The sequence below is a fragment of the Antechinus flavipes genome, chromosome 4, assembly GCF_016432865.1.
Source record: "Antechinus flavipes isolate AdamAnt ecotype Samford, QLD, Australia chromosome 4, AdamAnt_v2, whole genome shotgun sequence".
Taxonomy (NCBI): Eukaryota; Metazoa; Chordata; class Mammalia; order Dasyuromorphia; family Dasyuridae; genus Antechinus; species Antechinus flavipes.
In genome coordinates, this window is record NC_067401.1 from 171,184,504 (window position 1) to 171,201,446 (window position 16,943).

A 16,943-nucleotide genomic window follows, 5' to 3' on the forward strand; every position below is an offset into this window, starting at 1 on the left:
ACTCCTCAGGGAGGTCAGAGCCCCCAAGGGGAGGTGATCACACCCTCCCTGACTTCTCAGGAAAGGAGGTGAAAGCACCGAAAAGGAGGTGATCATGACCCCCCTGATTTCTCAGGAAGGGAGGTAAAAGCACTAAAAAGGAGATAATCACGCCCTCCCTGACATCTCAGGAAGGGAGATGAAAAGCACCAAAGGGAAGTGGGGGTTGCTAGCAGGTTTCTGGGCTGAAGGGTCTTATGCACAAACCCATCAGCATGGAAGGTATTACACAAGCACATAGCAATAACACAGAGGCTATTAGTGATGACTCTCCCCACAGTCAGTGCAGGCTTGATGTGGTGTAACAAACATGAATTGTACACCCAAGTAACGGTATAACAAACAATATAAATCAACATGGTGTTGTAAAAGATTGCCAGAAGTCCTAGAAGGAGAGTATGTAAGCAGCAGTCACACATACACCTTCTTCAGCAGCCAAGAGATAGTCCAAAACCAATCTATTGTTCATTGCTTCACATATCAGGGAATCCAATCATTCCCCCCAAGTTTTTGAAGTCCTGCAAAAGTCTTTTTATGTCTTAGGGAATCCAATGATTCCAGCAGATTTTGAAGTCCTGTAAGAGTCTTATCATTTCTCAGAAAATCCAATGATTCCTGAAGGCTTTCAAGTCTTATGTCTTAAAGAATCCAGTAATTCCTGAGGGTTTTCAAGTCCTACAACAATTTTATCATGTCTCAGAGAATCCAATAATTCCTGAGGGTTTTGAAGTCCAACAATTTTCTATGTCCATGAGTCAAACGCCATAACTGCCACGCTCTTTCAATGGTGAGCACAATCAGCAACAGAACCACCCGATATTTCCTGGGTCTTCTTCGTTTCAAGGGTCTGCTCCGTCTCTCTGCGATGGACAAGGCGAATATGGCTTGTTGGCACCCATCTGATTCCTTCTCCACCTGTAGAGATACAAGCAAACCCTCTCCCCCAAGCAGTTAGCCTATCTGGACTCACCACTTTCTGGGTCTCTCCACATCACCTGGCGATTATCTAAAGATAATGGAGCTGCTCGCACTGGACACTGCCCTTCCAGTGGGTTATAAAACCTGTCTGCCGGAGCCAGTGCATCTTTGTCAAAAATCAAGAAGTTAATAGTATAAAGTGTTAGATTTAGTAGTTCTCTAGGGTTACCTGTGGCTCCCCCCTTTTTTTGTTTTTGGAGCAGCGTCTTAATGTCTCTGTTTCTCCTCTCTACTATTGTCTGTCCTTGAGGATTAAAGGGTATGCCAGTGGTATGTAAAATCTTATACTGTGCACAAAAGTGTGCAAAATGTTTGGAGGTGTATGCAGGACCATTGTCTGTTTTTATTGCTTGTGGCACACCCATAATGGCAAATGCTTTTGTGAGGAATTCAGTGACCACTTGGGCTGTCTCTTTTGCTGCTGGTATGGCAAAAGTGAATCCTGAAAAGGTGTCTACCACAACATGGAAAGACAGACGGCCGAAAGATTTATAATGGGTCACATCCATTTGCCAGATTTCATTGGGTCTCAAACCACGAGAGTTCTTCCCTGGAGGCAGTGTAGGAGCGTGGAAAGGAAGGCAAGCTGTACAGCTTTTTACTATGCTTCTAGCTTCCTCTTTTGTAATCCCAAATTGTAAACGCAAAGCTCGAGCAGCCTGATGGTATTTAGATTGGGATTCCTGGGCCTCCTGAAATAAAGGCATACTGGCTAACATAGTTAAAAGGCTATCTGCCTTTGAATTCCCATCAAAAATAGGACCTGGGAGTCCACTATGTGAGTGGACATGCAAGATATAAATCTTACCTGGATGTTTTCTCACTTGCTCCTGAAGTTCCTTAAAGAGCTGATACATATTAGAAGCTGCAAATTTTATTTGGGCTGTGGCAATTCTTTGTACCACATCTATTGAATAGGCTGAATCAGAGATTATATTTATGTCTCCTGGGTAATAAGTGAGAGCTAACATGACCACATATAATTCGTTCTGCTGAGTGGACTGAAAAGGAGTTCTGACTACTCTCTTTATAGTTAAGTCATGAGAGTATACAGCACAAATATTATGTTTGGATGCATCTGTGAAGATAGTTGGTCCTTTAAGAGGAACTTTAGAAACTTTTTCTTCAAGAATCCATCACCAATTATGTAAAAGTCTGATATCTTTAATGGAGACCCATGTGTAAAATTTGGAGCCATGGCTAATAAAATTTGCCACTCTGGGATCGTCTCCCAGCACACATTAATTTGTGTATTGGTGTAAAAGGTGTATGTCTTATCAGGTCTTGTCCCAGATAATTGTACTGCTCGCTTAATGGCCTTTAATAAAATTCTAGCCACAAGCACTGGGTAAGGAGTAAGGCTTTGTTCTGGTTGTGCTGGGATGTTCACCCACTCTATCACACTGTCTCCTTGATGAAGGACTGCTGTGGGTGCCTCTTGTGTGGCAAAAACTGATATTTCCAAGGGTTTTTGAGTGACTCTCAACCACATTGGATAAAGCCAGTTCAACTTCTCTCAAAGCCTCTTAAGCTTCTTTTGTAAGCTGGCGTGGTGAATTTAAAGCACTGTCTCCCCTTAAAATGTCATATAATGGTTGCAACTGATAGGTAGTCAAGCCTAACACTGGTCGCATCCATTGGATATCTCCTATCAATTTCTGAAAATCATTTAAGGTGTTTAGCTTCTCTGTTCTTAAAGACAGTTTTTGTACTGTAAGCACCTTAGGGTATACTTCATATCCTAAATATTGAAAAGGAGCATGTCTTTGAATTTGCTCTTCAGCTATGTACAATTTGTAGTATCTTAGGGTTTCTATGGTCTTTTGTAGACATGCTTCTAGCATTTGTTCCTCAGGTGCACATCCCAATATGTCATCCATATAATGTAATAGCATAACTTTTGGAAATGCTTTTCTTACTGGAGCAAGAGCAGCAGCAACATACATTTGACGCATAGTGGGGCTGTTTTTCATTCCCTGTGGCAAAACTGTCCATTCATATCTTTTATAAGACTCACCTAAGTTACCGCTGGGCACTGAAAAGGCAAATCTTTTCATATCCTCCTTATCCAGAGGGATGGAATAGAAACAATCCTTAATATCGATGACCCAAAGAGGCCATTTTCTAGGCAACTGAGTAGGAGATCAAGTCCAAGCTGAAGAGTTCCCATAGTTTTCATCTGTTCATTCACTTTTCTTAAATCAGTGAGCATCCTCCATTTTCCTGATTTCTTTTTTACAATGAGCACTGGGGAATTCCAAGGACTTAGAGAAGGTTGTAAATGCTCTTGTTCAAGCTGCTCCTGTACTATATCTAATAAGGCCTGAATTTTATTGCTACCTAAGAGCCACTGTTCTATCCACACTGGTGGATTGGAACAGGTGAAAGTGTTGGCAGGCCTTCAACAGCAGCTCTGCTTAAAAAAACAAAGTACTCATTTTTAACCCTAATTGTTGTATAATGTCTCTTCCCCACAGATTGATGGGGATTTTTTCAACTATAAAAGGAGCAAAAACTCCTGTTTTGCCTTCAAAAGTCCATCTCATAGGGGCAGCACTAACTTCAGCTGCTATTGATCCTCCTACTCCAGACATGTAAGTGTCTGCTTTAATCTTTGGCCAGTGACTGGGCCAATTGGCACTTCTAATAACTATACAATCTACACCTGTGTCTACCAAGCCTTCCAATGGTAGGCCATTTATATAGATCATGAGCATAAGTCGGTCAGCTGTTACAGCTGCTGTCCAGTATATTTCTGGATTTTGTGGTCTGGAGTCAGAATCTGAGTGACTATCACCAGGTTGCTTATTAGGATTCTGTATGAGTAAACCTGATGCTACTACTTCTCCTGGGTGATAAGTCACACATTGTCTACCTGTTTTAGTGACTGGGATATTAGCTACACATTCCCCAGTTTCCCACATCAGTGTGTGGATAGACACATATACATATGTATATATAAAAAGGAGGTGAAATGGTCAAGCCTACTGTGCCTGGAGGTAAGGGATCCATAGGCTGGAGAGGAACAGATTTCACCTCTCCAGGGGGTATCTCAGTTTGTCCCAGCTGCATACAGCTCTATTCTCCCCAATTGTAATTCCTTTCTCCCATTAGGTTGCTTCCTGTCTGGTTGACTGTGTAATCCCCTTCTCCTATCACATGGCTTTCTGGCTGATGGGTCATATCTGGGTACTGGACTTCTAGGCACTCTCTGGGTGCACCATTGGCTGCCATCATGCCCCAAGTGTTTTTTGCCTTGGGCCCTGGGGCTGGGCCCCTCATCCCGTTTCCCTGAATCTGTCTACATTCTGAGGCCCAATTAAAGCCTCTGTTGTATTTTGGACATGGGGTATTGGGTCTTGTTCTCCCACCCCGTTTTCCCATTCTATCTCTATACCAACATTGAGCTTTCAGATGCCCTACTTTTCCACACTGAAAGCATTTACGAGTCTCTCTGGAAGTCCCTTGCCAGGAGGGACTCTGTCTTCCCATGTTTGGATTTTGGGAAGTCTGCACCATAGCCTGGCTATAAAAGGCATCTGTGCCCACTGTGGCACAGCGTCTTATGAGCTCCTCTAAAGGAGCATCCTTGCGCAGTCCTAGTATAATTCTTCTGCAAACCTCATTAGCATTTTCCTTAGCAAGTTGCCTTATCAAAATGTCTGTTATTGGATTTTCTCCATTTGTTCTTGTGATAGCTGTCTGCAAATGTCCCACAAAGTCAGCAAAGGGTTCATTTGGCCCTTGTGTTATTTTTGTGAAGGCCCTGCCCTTGTCATCTTCATTATGAAGAGAAGCCCACACTTTGATAGCATTAGCAGCAATTTGCTCATATGCTGCTATAGAATAATTAATCTGTACTGCGACATCTGCATAAGGTGACGTGTTAGTAGGTCACAGGTGATTGCAGCATGAACTCCACTTTGACTATTTTGTTGGGCTTGTTTCCTACAGAGCTCACTAGATTCAGAAAGCCACGAGTAGTTTTGTCCAGGTTCTAGGCATATCCTTGCTATAGATTTCCAGTCATTAGGGGTCAAGATTTCAAAAGCCAAATTCTGTAATAACATTTTAACATAAACTGATGTAGCCCCATAAAGAGTGCAAGCTTTTTTCAGGTCTTTGAGGATTTCTATATCAAAAGGTGAGTATCTTCTTCTTTCTTGACCTGAAGAATTAAACTGTTGAATAACGGGAAAAATGTGGTGTTGAAATTCTGATACATTTTTCCCTTCTTCTTTGGCCTTAATTAGTCCCTTTTGCAATCTACTCAAAGGAGCAGCTGGATGCAGGTGGGGAGGTGCTGGTGCTGTCATTGCCCCCCCACTATCCCTCCTCCCTCCATCCCGGAGGGTAGAGTTGATGGAGGAGAGTCAATTACCTGCTCCTTAGGTGGGGCTGAAGCTGCCTCAGATTCACCACACCCTTGAGCCTCACTTGAGTCTCCATGCCCTGTGGGGATATGGTCATTAATCTGTTCTTTGTCTTCCTCCTTTATCTCAGGCTTTCCCATTTGGCTATTCCTAGAGTTTTTTCCTTTTCTTCTAGAACTTATACAGTTATCTTAAGGCCAACTGTATTGTATTGTATAAATAGAATGCCTCGATGGAAATTGAATGAGGACCTTTTTCATTGTAATATGCGGAGAGCTGTTGACCAATCAATGCCCAGTTATCTAGAGAGATTTGCTCTTCCTCTAAGAACCAAGGGGAGGTGCGTTTTAATGTACCCAGAAGTCTAGCTGCCTGTTCCCAAGTTATAAGTAGCCCTTGATCTTCTATCAGCTTAAGCAGGCTTTCTATAGCACCACTCCTGGGTGGGGCTGGGAGTGGGGAGGTTGGGGTGGGGGATGGAGAATCTTTAGCTAGGATCTGTCCCATTTCAGCCAAAAAAGGTTACTAATTTAGTCTTTAAAAAAATAAGTTCCCTGTTTATCTTATACTCATCTAAGTTCCTGGTCACTGGAGACTTCTTCAATGAAAGTAGGGTCCTTGGTTCCCACGCTTGGGCGCCAAATGTGATGACCACGTATTTAAAATCAGTCGGAGTCAGGAATTCAGGTTAAGGGAAAAATCTTCAATCTTTATTGAAGTGAAGAGATGAATAAGGATTGCAATAGCAATATGGGCAAGAAAGATTGCGATAGCAATATGGGCAGCTGCGACAGAAAGCCAGCTAACAGAGGGGGATCTGAGCTGAAAGGCCGTCGCAATGGCAATGCAAAAAGTCTCTCCTTCCCATTCTTTTTCCACTCCCCTGCCTCCACCCACCAAAATCGTCATTTCCTATACAACACATCAGGGCTTGCACAAAGAGTGGGCAGGGGCCATTCTTTCTCCAAGCTTATATATTAGTAGAGTATGGTCCAATTACTATTTACCCTCATGTGCTTGGAACCTCAGTGCATCAACTTGAGCCTCAGCCCATTACAGGAGGGGATGTGGGAAAACTGGGATATTGATATATTGTTGGTGGAACTGTGAATACATCCATCCATTCTGGAGAATGATTTGGAACTATGCTCAAAAAGTTTTCAAACTGTGCATACCCTTTGATCCAGCAGTGTTACTCCTAGGCTTATATCCCAAAGAGATTTTAAAGTAGGGAATAGGATCTGTATGTGCAAGAATGTTTGTGGCAGCCCTCCTGTAGTGGCCAGAAACTGGAAATTGAATGGATGCCCATCAATTGGAGAATGATTGAATAAATTGTAGTATATGAATATTATGGAATATTATTGTTGTGTAAGAAATGACCAGCAGGATGATTTCAGAAAGGCCTGGAAAGACTTACATGAACTGATGCTGAGTGAAATGAGCAGGATCATTATATACCTCAACAACAATACTATATGATGATCAATTCTGATGGACGTGGCCCTCTTCAACAATGAGATGAACCAAATCAGTTCCAATAGAGCAGTAATGAATTGGACCAGCTACCCCCAGCGAAAGAACTCTGGGAGATGACTATGAACCACTACATAGAATACCCAATCCTTCTATTTTTGTCCACCTGCATTTTTGATTTCCTTCACAGGCTAATTATACACTATTTCAAAGTCCAATTCTTTTTGTACAGAAAAATAATTGTGTGAACAAGTATACATATATTGTATTTAACTTATACTTTAACATATGTAACATGTATTGGTCAACCTGCCATCTGGGAGAAGGGATGGGGGAAGGAGGGGAAAAGTTGGAACAAAAGGTTTTGCAATTATTAATGCTGAAAAAATTACCAATGCATATATCTTGTAAATAAAAAGCTATAATAATAAAAAAAATTTAAAGATAAATCTAATAAAATAAAATGAAACAGGAATAAAAAAAAGGAGGATTTTAACAACTCTTATTGCCACTGATCTCATTACCACCAGGAATTGAGGGGATTCAAACCTCATCATGACCAGGAGCCCCAAACCAAGAGCGCCACTCTCCTTTAAGTTTTCATAGCCAGCAGTGACCCTGCTCTGTGGCATCTGCACCTACCAGCTGCTAATTCCTTCTTGCCTATGGCTTAGCAGCACATGGTTCTCAATCAGCTAAGGTTTGTTTTGTCTTCCCAGACTCAAACCCCAACTTCATAAACAGTTCCAGAGGTGAAAGTCTCTGTGGTTCCTCCTGAGGCTTTAGTCATACCCTGCTAGCTTTCAGGATCCCCACTTGATGCTTCTGTGGAGCTAGCCTGGAGATGTTTGCACTTCAAACAGGTTAATCCTCAACTCTGGGCCTTTCATCAGATCTCCTCAGGTTGTATCAGGAAGATACTGGTTCTGCCCCAAATCTTGATCTTTTCATGAGTCTATGTTCATCCTGAGGCACAAATTTGTTCTATCTGTGGACTCAAAATATGTTTATCTCACTTGATCCTAACAAAGAAACCTCTCTCTCTCTCTCTGTCTCTCTCTCTCTCTCTCTCTCTCTCTCTCTCTCTCTCTCAGCAGTTGGAGTTAAATGACTTGCCCAGAGGCACACAACTCTAGGAAATGTCAAATGTCTGAGGTGAGATTCAAATTCAGTCCTCTTGGCTCTGCTGAGCTTTGCACAGATTGCTCTAGAAGTATATTAAACTTAACAGGGAATCAGGAGGGGACAGAAAGAATGGGGGAGAGGAAATGTAGATTTAAGGAGAGATTACTCATAAGCAAAAAGACTCCTGGCATTTGAACAATATGGTAGACCCACAGAATTGTGCTCTCTCCAGTAGAGTCAGAATGCTTGGCAGTTTAGTTCTAAAAAGGACTTCTTATCCTGCTGGCTGATCTTCAGCTAGCTCAGTGTTTGAGATGCTCCAAAGTAAAATGTGGGAGACGAGAGATATTAGATTGACTAAACTGAAGATCTACAGAACTGTTATGTTGACCTCATTGTTATATTCCTGTGAATACTGGACAGTATACTAGTGCCATCCCAGGAAATTGAATTGCTTCTATTTGAATTGTCTCAGGAAAAAAAGGAATGAAAGAATAGATAAGAACCTGTGACCTAATACTGAGCAAATGAAAGAGGAATAATAATTGCATCAAATATAGATCAATAGTATTGCACATATTCCTTTTTTCAATATCATCTTCTTCATTGTGAAAATGAGAGGTAGGGGTAGAAAGAGGAAAAGTATGAAAAGAAATAATAAAGAAAAAAATTTAATTCACAATTTTAACGTGAACATGAATGGGGTGAACTCACTTATAAGACAGAAGAAAGAAGAAGACTGGATTAGAAAGCAGAATTTAAAAATTTGTTATTTATTAAAAATATACTTTAAACAAAAAAAATGAAACACAGTGGTACCTAGGTACTCATTTGCTTTGAAACTTGTTGAATTTGGTATTCAAATGCATCAGCACTTGATGCTTGCTCAGCCCTTTTCTTACTAGTTTGTTGTCGATTGAGCAATAGGGATGTGAGGTTGGCCCGGGATGCTACCCAGACACAACTGCTATTGCCCTCAACTGTGGGCAGCAATTCCCCACAGAAAGTGGTGCACAGAACTGTAAAGTTGGAGTTCATGACTCTGAGGTTGTATGTCCATGGGCAGGTGGCAGGACAATTTCTATAGAACTATATGGCTATAGTTTATAGTCTCCTGGTTTTCAAAACCATAGTATTGAAAAGGGCATGGAGTAGATGGCATGCTCCTCAGGTAGAAAAGCAGTAGAAGTAGAAGAGTCAGATGCAGGTGGTGTAGATGAGGGCAGGGAAGGCTGCAGAGACCATAACTTCTGCCTCCATACCCAGCCTCATCCCTCCAAGGAAGATTGGATGGTAAGGAGTGAGGGGACAGTATAAAAATTGGGAATTGGCTAAATTGGATCAATAAGGGAGGATCTTGCCGGGCTGGGATGGCTCATTTCTCCATAATTGGAAGTTTCATTTGCCCCTTTGGGATGAGGAGAAATGGTTAGATTATGGATTGGAGATGCATACCTTATGGAAAAAATTCACTCAGTACTCATTATTTTTGTACTCTTTGTGCCTTCTGGAACCAATTAATAATGAGTACTGAGGTACCACTGTAGTTAAAATAAATTTTGTGAGCCATATTATTATGTTTAAAAAAGCACGGAGAGTAATCATGATCTCCAATAGGGCAATAATGAAAATAGACTAACTGAAAAGTAATAAAGAGGGAAACTACATAATCTAAAAAGCACCATACCGTGTTTCCCCAATAATAAGATCTATCCCGAAAATAAGCCCTCCCCTTACTGTGTAAGATTCCTCTAAAATAAGCCCTCCCCCAAAAATAAGCCCTATTGAGATTGCTACTGTAGTGAAGGTGATCCCCTGCGCTACACGCTACATTACGGTACCCTCTATATGCATCGTTCCCTTCTCCTCCCTCCCCCCCCCCAGGTGAAACACACGCCGCACTCTGAGCTGCATCCAATCAGAGCTGCAGCAATGAGTGCGTCATCCTGTTCTTCCCCAGTGATTTGCTTACTGGTGCCATTGAGAGCAGTGCCGCAGAGGAGAGCTGAGGCAGGACAACATAAAAACCCAGTATGTAAGTGGGAGTGAGGGGGCATGATAGAGGATAAAAGGGGCATGATGGAGGATAAAAGAAGAACTCAGGGGGCATCATGGAGGATAAAAGAAGAACTCAGCCAGCACTCACCACGCTAAAGAAATGAAGAACTTCCTTGCAGAGAGAAGAATAGATCAAGTAATGATTCCTGCAGGAATGACTGCCTATCTCCAGACCCTTGATATTGCAATAAACAAGCCATTCAAGGACCATTTGCGCATGGAAATCAATGACTACACTGAAAATAGAATGGAAAGAAATCAGCGTGGAAACTTTGTGAAGCCCTGTCTGCAAGAAGTCGTGACTTGGGTGAAGAAGTCATGGGATAAAATTACTGACAGCTGTGTCGCCAAGGCACTATGAGCAGGTTACCTGGACAAGACATGTTCATTTAAAGAGAGCTATATTGTTGGACATGACAGATTGGGTCCACTTCTTCTGAAGGAAATAGAGGCGCAAGACATCCAGGATGGAATTCAGGGTATGGACAGTTATGATGATGTTGTTGAAGAAGATGACATGATCATTATTGAATAAAGGTACTTTTTTTTGTTCACATTTACCTGTTTATTAAAATTGCTGTCAATGTTCATTAAAATAAGCCCTCCCCTGAAAATAAGCCCTCTGGTGTCTTTCTGTCCAAAAAAATAATAAGACAGTGTCTTATTATCAGGGAAACATGGTACTGCAAAGCAAAGGACAATGATAACAACACTTGATAAGCCAGACAGCCTTGTAGAATTTGAGGAAAATATAAAACCATAACACTCTTTTTGAGGATTATGAGAATAGAATTTATGTTCACAGCAAAAATGAACAGAATGGAAAAATTTAAATCTGCAAGGACAAGCCTCATCAAAGAAACAAAAGGTTAGAAATGCAAATGCACAAAAGTGAAAACCCTAAAAAAAGAGAACCAAAAAAGAAAGTACACTCACTATACAAACAAAACATACTAAACTCAAAGACAGGATGTACACATAGAGATCTTAACTCCAGCAAAACAATGGGATGAGAGACTGGCTTGAAAAAAGTTGACAGTATGTGGGAGATGAGCAAGTGAAGGCAACTGTGTTGAACTTGGCTCTTTTCAACAGTGAAGTGATTCAAGGCAATTCCAATAAACTTGTGATGGAAGAGCCATTTGCATCCAGAAAGAGAACTATGGAGATTGAATATGGATCAAAGCACAGTATTTTCACTTTTGTTGTTGTTTTTTGTTTGCTTGTTTGTTGGTTTTTTTTTCACCTTTGATCTGATTTTTCTATGCAGCATGATGAATTTGGAAGTATGTTTAGAAGAACTTCATGTTTAACCTATATTAGATTGTTTGCTGTCTATGGCTTGGGATAAGGGGAAGGGAAGCAGAAAACTTTGGAACAAGATTTTGCAAATGTGAATGTTGAAAACTATCTTTGCATTTATTTGGAAAAGTAAAAAGCTATTAATAAAAGATTTTGAGTTTCAAACTTTTCTCACTCCCTTCCTTCTCTTCCCTTCTATGAGACAGTAAGCAATCTGATAGGGGTTTTAGATATATATATACAATCATTTTAAATATATTTCCATATTCTTCATATTGTGAAAGAAAAATCAGAACAAAAGGGGGGAGGGAATGAGGGGAAAAAACAAAGCAAAAAAAGGTGAAATACTATATATTTCAATCTGTGTTTAGTCTCCATATTTCTCTCTCTGAGTGTGGATTTCATTTTCTATCCCAAGTCTATTGGAACTGTCTTGGATCACTATATTGCTGAGAGGAGCTAAGTCTATCATGTTTAATCATCACATAATTTTGCTGTTATTGTGTACAATGTTTTTGTGATTTTGCTCACTTCACTCAGCATCAGTTCATGTAAGTCTTTCCAGGTTTTTCTAAAATTAACTTGTTCATCAGTTCTTAGAGAATTTATTAACATTCATATACCATTCTCCATTCAGGCATTCTCCAACAGATAAGCATCCACTCAATTTCCAATTCCTCACCACTACAAACATTTTTGCACATGTGAATCCTTTCTCTTTTTTATGATCTCTTTGGGATACAGACCCAATAGTGATACTAATAAATCAAAGGGTATGCACAATTTTACAGCCCTTTGGGCATAGCTCCAAATTGCTCTCCAGAATGGCTAAATCAGTTCACAACTTCACTTGTTTTTATGTATTATACATTGTTATGTATTATATACATTATACATAGTTTTTTATTAGAATTTCAACTTCAAATTTTAAAAGCATTTATTAAGTATGTTAAGTAAGCACTTATTGAGTGCCTACTATGTGCCAGACACTGTTCTAAGTACTTTATTACCTCATTTGATCCTTACAACAATCCTGAGAGGTAGATGCTTCATTTTAGAATTGAGGAAAAAAGACTGACAAAAATTAAGTGACTTGTCCAGAATCACACAGCTAGCAAATATTTGAGGCCAGATTTGAATTTAGATCTTCTTGAGCTAACCACTATGCTTCCACACCCCTAAAATCAAAACATAAGTGTCATTCTTGACTCCTCTTTATCTTTTACACTGATCTTTCTGCCAATCTAGTCTATTGCCAAGGTCTATCAATTTTATCTTTGCAACATTTCTGAAATATGCCTCCTTTTCTCCTCTGATATAGCCACCATTCTGATGCAGATCCTCATCATCTCACCTTTGGACTATTGCAATAACCTACTGGTAGTTTTGTCTGCCTCAAGTCTCTTCCCACTCTAGTGCAACCCTCATTTGACCAACAAAATAATTCTCCTAAAGTAAGTCTGACCATGTCACAAATTTCTCAACAAAATCCAATGATTCCTTATCACTTCCAGGATTAAATACAAAATCCTCAAATATTAAAAAAAAAAAAACTTTTATAATCTAATATATCCTCACTCCTCTTGCCACCACCCCCAACACACATACACTTCCAGTCTTCTTCTACCTTACTCTTTGCCAAATATCTTTCAATTCAATGACATTGGCTTCCTAACTATTTCACAAAGAAGACACTCAATTTTTTGCCTCTGGACATGGGAAAATACTGTCTTTCATCCCTGGATTCCTTTTAAGTCTCAACTAAACTCCTGTCTTCTATAAGAAGCTTTTTTCCACTCAATTCTAGTGTCTCATCTCCACTGTACTACTGAACTGGCTCTGAAGAGGTCACTATACTAAGCACTAAGTATAGTGTTTATAGTACTACTAAGCAGTAGTATTATATTATATTATAATATAATGCTTATAGTACTATTAAGATTAATAAATGCTCGAATTTTATAGCTTGCAATCTAGTAGAGAAATTATACATACATGTGCACATGATAACAAAATATATAATAAATAAATGAAAGATGATTGAGAAGAGTAGAATTTTTATTGACTTAGGGAATAGACAGAGGAATCTTCTTAGGAGATATAGCATTCAAATATTCAAGCAAAATCTTAAAGGATAGGTGGTATTTCAATGGAGATAACTAATGGACAGGAGACCATTGCTGCTATATGTGTGTGTGTGTGTGTGTGTGTGTGTGTGTGTGTGTGTGTGTAGTGATAGCTTTATTCACTAGTTCAGTAATCTTCAATCTGAAGTTGTGATGTAGACTAGGTTCTTTGATCTCAGTGACTCACTCTGTTGACCTTTCAAAGTTAATAAGATCATAGCTTTCTCCACACTCGTTTAAACACAGGAAAAAATGGACAAAACAAATGGAAATGACAGCACAGACATGGACTCTTGGTTTTATGGAGAATGTCAGATTCCCTTTCTCCACCTGAAAGCCCACCTGGAGGGCTGCAACAATTCATATTCCTTTACAGATGCCAACAATTCTGGAAAGAACCAGAACCAAGAGATTGACCTTGCATGGTTATTACCTTTAGAATGAACCAGTTACAGATTGTCTGTGCATAGTCCACTTTGGGGAGCAAGGCAATCCATCAATAGATAATTTAAGTGTCTACTATGTGCCGGGTACTGTGCTAAGAGTTTGGGATACAAAAGGAGCAAAAGACCTCCTTTAAAAAAGCTTACTATCTAATGGAGGAAACAACATATAAACTTTCCATTACCTGCCATCACATCAGAAGCAGGATTCCTAGTCTCTTTCTAGGAGGAGGTTGCAATAGTTGAACATGTTGACACCTGTTTACCAGCCTGCCTTTTACATGAGCAAAGACATGGAATTAGGAAAGACCTCATGAGTTATTATGGGGACTGACAAGTAATCAATCTGGCGCATAGAAGAAAGTAATATGAAAAATGACTAGTAAGAGAGGGTCATGCCATTTGATTGATTTATTGGTTGGTTGGTTGATTTATGAAGGGCTTTGAATGCTTAATCAGAGAAGTTCAAGCTTTATTCAGTAGTTCAGAGATCTCCAGAGTGGGATTCTGGGTCTCCTGAGGGATCATGACATAACCTAAAGCAGTATATAATCAATCAACTGAAGGGTGGGGAGATGAGTCATATCACATCTCCACAAAATTGAGAATTCTGTGGCTTCTCTCCTATAGAGTCACACTTTCCTTTCACTGATTATAATACCTCCCTACTCTACCCCACACCAGCCCCCACCCCTTTGCTAAAAGTAAAAACTTTCTCCTTCTGTACTTGGGCTATAGTCCCTGAATTGGGGGAAAATAGGGGTCAATTATTGTAGTTATGCTGATGTCATTGGAAAAATCCTTCCTATAGCATACTGCTCTTCCCCATACTTCTCCCAGACCATTTGTGGCTACAGCAATTATGCAAGTACCCTTTAGAAAGTGAGGTAATGGATTATGTCAGGTAGGGAAGATGGCAGGAAGGGAGGCTGGAGGTTGGTAGAAAAAGTGGCTGCAACAGAGCTACCAGGAGGTCAAAGGAGAAACACACAGAAGCCTTGGAATTCATGAAACAGGACTTAAATGAATTCAGTCAGATGGTACAACACAACACAGCATGTCCCATCACAGTCACTGCCAGTATGCTGCAGGAAAAGCTGAACGTTCTCCAGGAGCAACCGGAAATATGAAGGGACTATCTGACTTTCTTAGAGTGATCTCAGACCCTTCCCCTGACCAAACCATTGATTGCCATGTCATCACTCTGATGGACATCCCTGTGGGAACCACCAAAATTTATGATAGTGCCAAAGTTCATCTATGTAGCCTTCACTCAGACCCAGTAACATACAGCAATGAGCCCGATGGGCCTTCAGAGCTGTTTGACACCTGGCTATCACAGTTTCATTTGGAGGAAAAAAAGGAATAAATCTCCAATCTGCTTAGCAGCAGCCTCTCCAGCCAGGCTCTTTCTTCCAAGATGGTCCCAGCAGCTGTTTCCCATTCAGAATTTTGAAACCAATATTTCTACAGACTCCACTACATAGCACAAAAAGAGGCCCAGAGGGATGTTCTGAAACAATGTACAGAACAGTGTGTTTTTGAGGAACCAGTCTGGGAAGAAGAGGAAGAGGGATCTTGGTAATATCTCGGCTGAATATGCAATCCTTAGAATCTTTCTGAGGAATTTGGGAGTTGTGGTTATACCCTCAGCAGCGGTCACCCCATCAGAAAGCAGCAAAAGTATCTCACTTGTGACCCATGTCATCAATCCTGCTTTTACACCTGAAGCCCTAGCACTGGTACAGACAGCTCCTACTAAGAATCTTTCCTCAAAGCTTTTGGAAGTGACTTTGGAAGAACAAGTTCCCATAGTTGATGTACTCTTGTGGAGAATACCTCTTGTGGTACTCTTGTGGAAACAGGCCTGCCTTTTGTGGAATGGTCCAAGACTTCAACTCCCACTGGGTGTCCAAGCAATTCTGAACCCAAAGCAGTGATCAGAGTGGAGACTCTAAGAGAAAAAAGACCAAAAGACTTAAGGGTGTTTGAATTGAATTCAGACAGTCAGAAGTCCACACTTTCCAACAATGGAAAGAAAGATGGATCTTAAATGCTAGAATGTAGGAGGGAGTTGGAAGTGTATGTGAAACAAAGTGACCTCCTAAGCTATTCTGGTTAGGTTTTTAGGGCAGATCCCAACTGCCTCTTACTGAATTTTGGCTAATTTTCGCTGATTGGAGGTGGGAATAGTGATTTGGGAGCACCTGTGATGGTGGTATTATTAATTCAGGAGGCACACTTGTAATATAGGAATTAAAGAAAAGGTGGAGAACTACAAAGACTTAGGAAAAAGAAAGAAAGAGAAAGGGAAGGGAAGGAGAAAAAGGGAAGGGAGGGAAAGAGAAGAGAAGAGAAGGGAAAAGGGAAGGGGAGGGGAGAGGACAGGAGGGAAGAAAGAAAGAAAGAAAGAAAGAAAGAAAGAAAGAAAGAAAGAAAGAAAGAAAGAAAGAAAGAAAGAAAGAAAGAAAAAAGAAAGAAAGAAAGAAAGAAAGAAAGAAAGAAAGAAAGAAAGAAAGAAAGAAAGAAAGGGAGGGAGGGAGGGAAGGAGGGAAGGAGGAAGGGAGGGAGGAAGGGAGGGAGGAAGGGAGGGAGGAAGAAGGGAGGAAGAAGGGAGGAAGGGAGGAAGAAAGGGAGGGAGGAAGAAGGGAGGAAGGGAGGAAGAAAGAAAAAGGAGGGAAGGAAGGAAAAAAAAGGAGGGAAGGAAGAAAGAAAGAAAGAAATGTGAATAAGAGTTCTATTCCCCCACCTCTTTTTGTTTTGGGTAGAGCGGAGTTATACAAGAAGAACATGTTTCATCATATTATCTTTCTTCCTCAAATCCATTCCTCTTGCAAAGTTTCATATTTCTATTGAGGTCATCCCTACCTTTCCAATCACCTATATTTACAACCTTGATGTCATCTTCAAATTTTTATCTTAATTCAGCTCATATATTCAATAAGTTGTCAGATTTTTAAATTCCTATTTCTACAGAATCTCTTGCATAAATTTTCCCCCACCTCTTTTTGTTTTGGGTAGAG

The 16,943-nt window shown here is 40.4% G+C and overlaps 1 long non-coding RNA gene and 1 pseudogene across 1 annotated transcript in view; both read left to right on the plus strand.

Annotated features, from left to right (window-relative positions):
- The window catches only part of LOC127560699 (uncharacterized), a 58,583-nt gene extending 49,651 nt beyond the window's left edge, over positions 1 to 8,932 (plus strand). The window contains exon 3 of the long non-coding RNA XR_007953388.1: positions 7,961 to 8,932. This is a non-coding gene — a long non-coding RNA (uncharacterized LOC127560699). The remainder of the gene's footprint in view (positions 1 to 7,960) is intronic.
- Positions 8,933 to 14,833: 5,901 nt separating this feature from the next.
- On the plus strand, positions 14,834 to 16,238 carry LOC127561389 (BSD domain-containing protein 1-like; annotated as a pseudogene).
- The last annotated feature ends 705 nt before the right edge of the window (positions 16,239 to 16,943 follow it).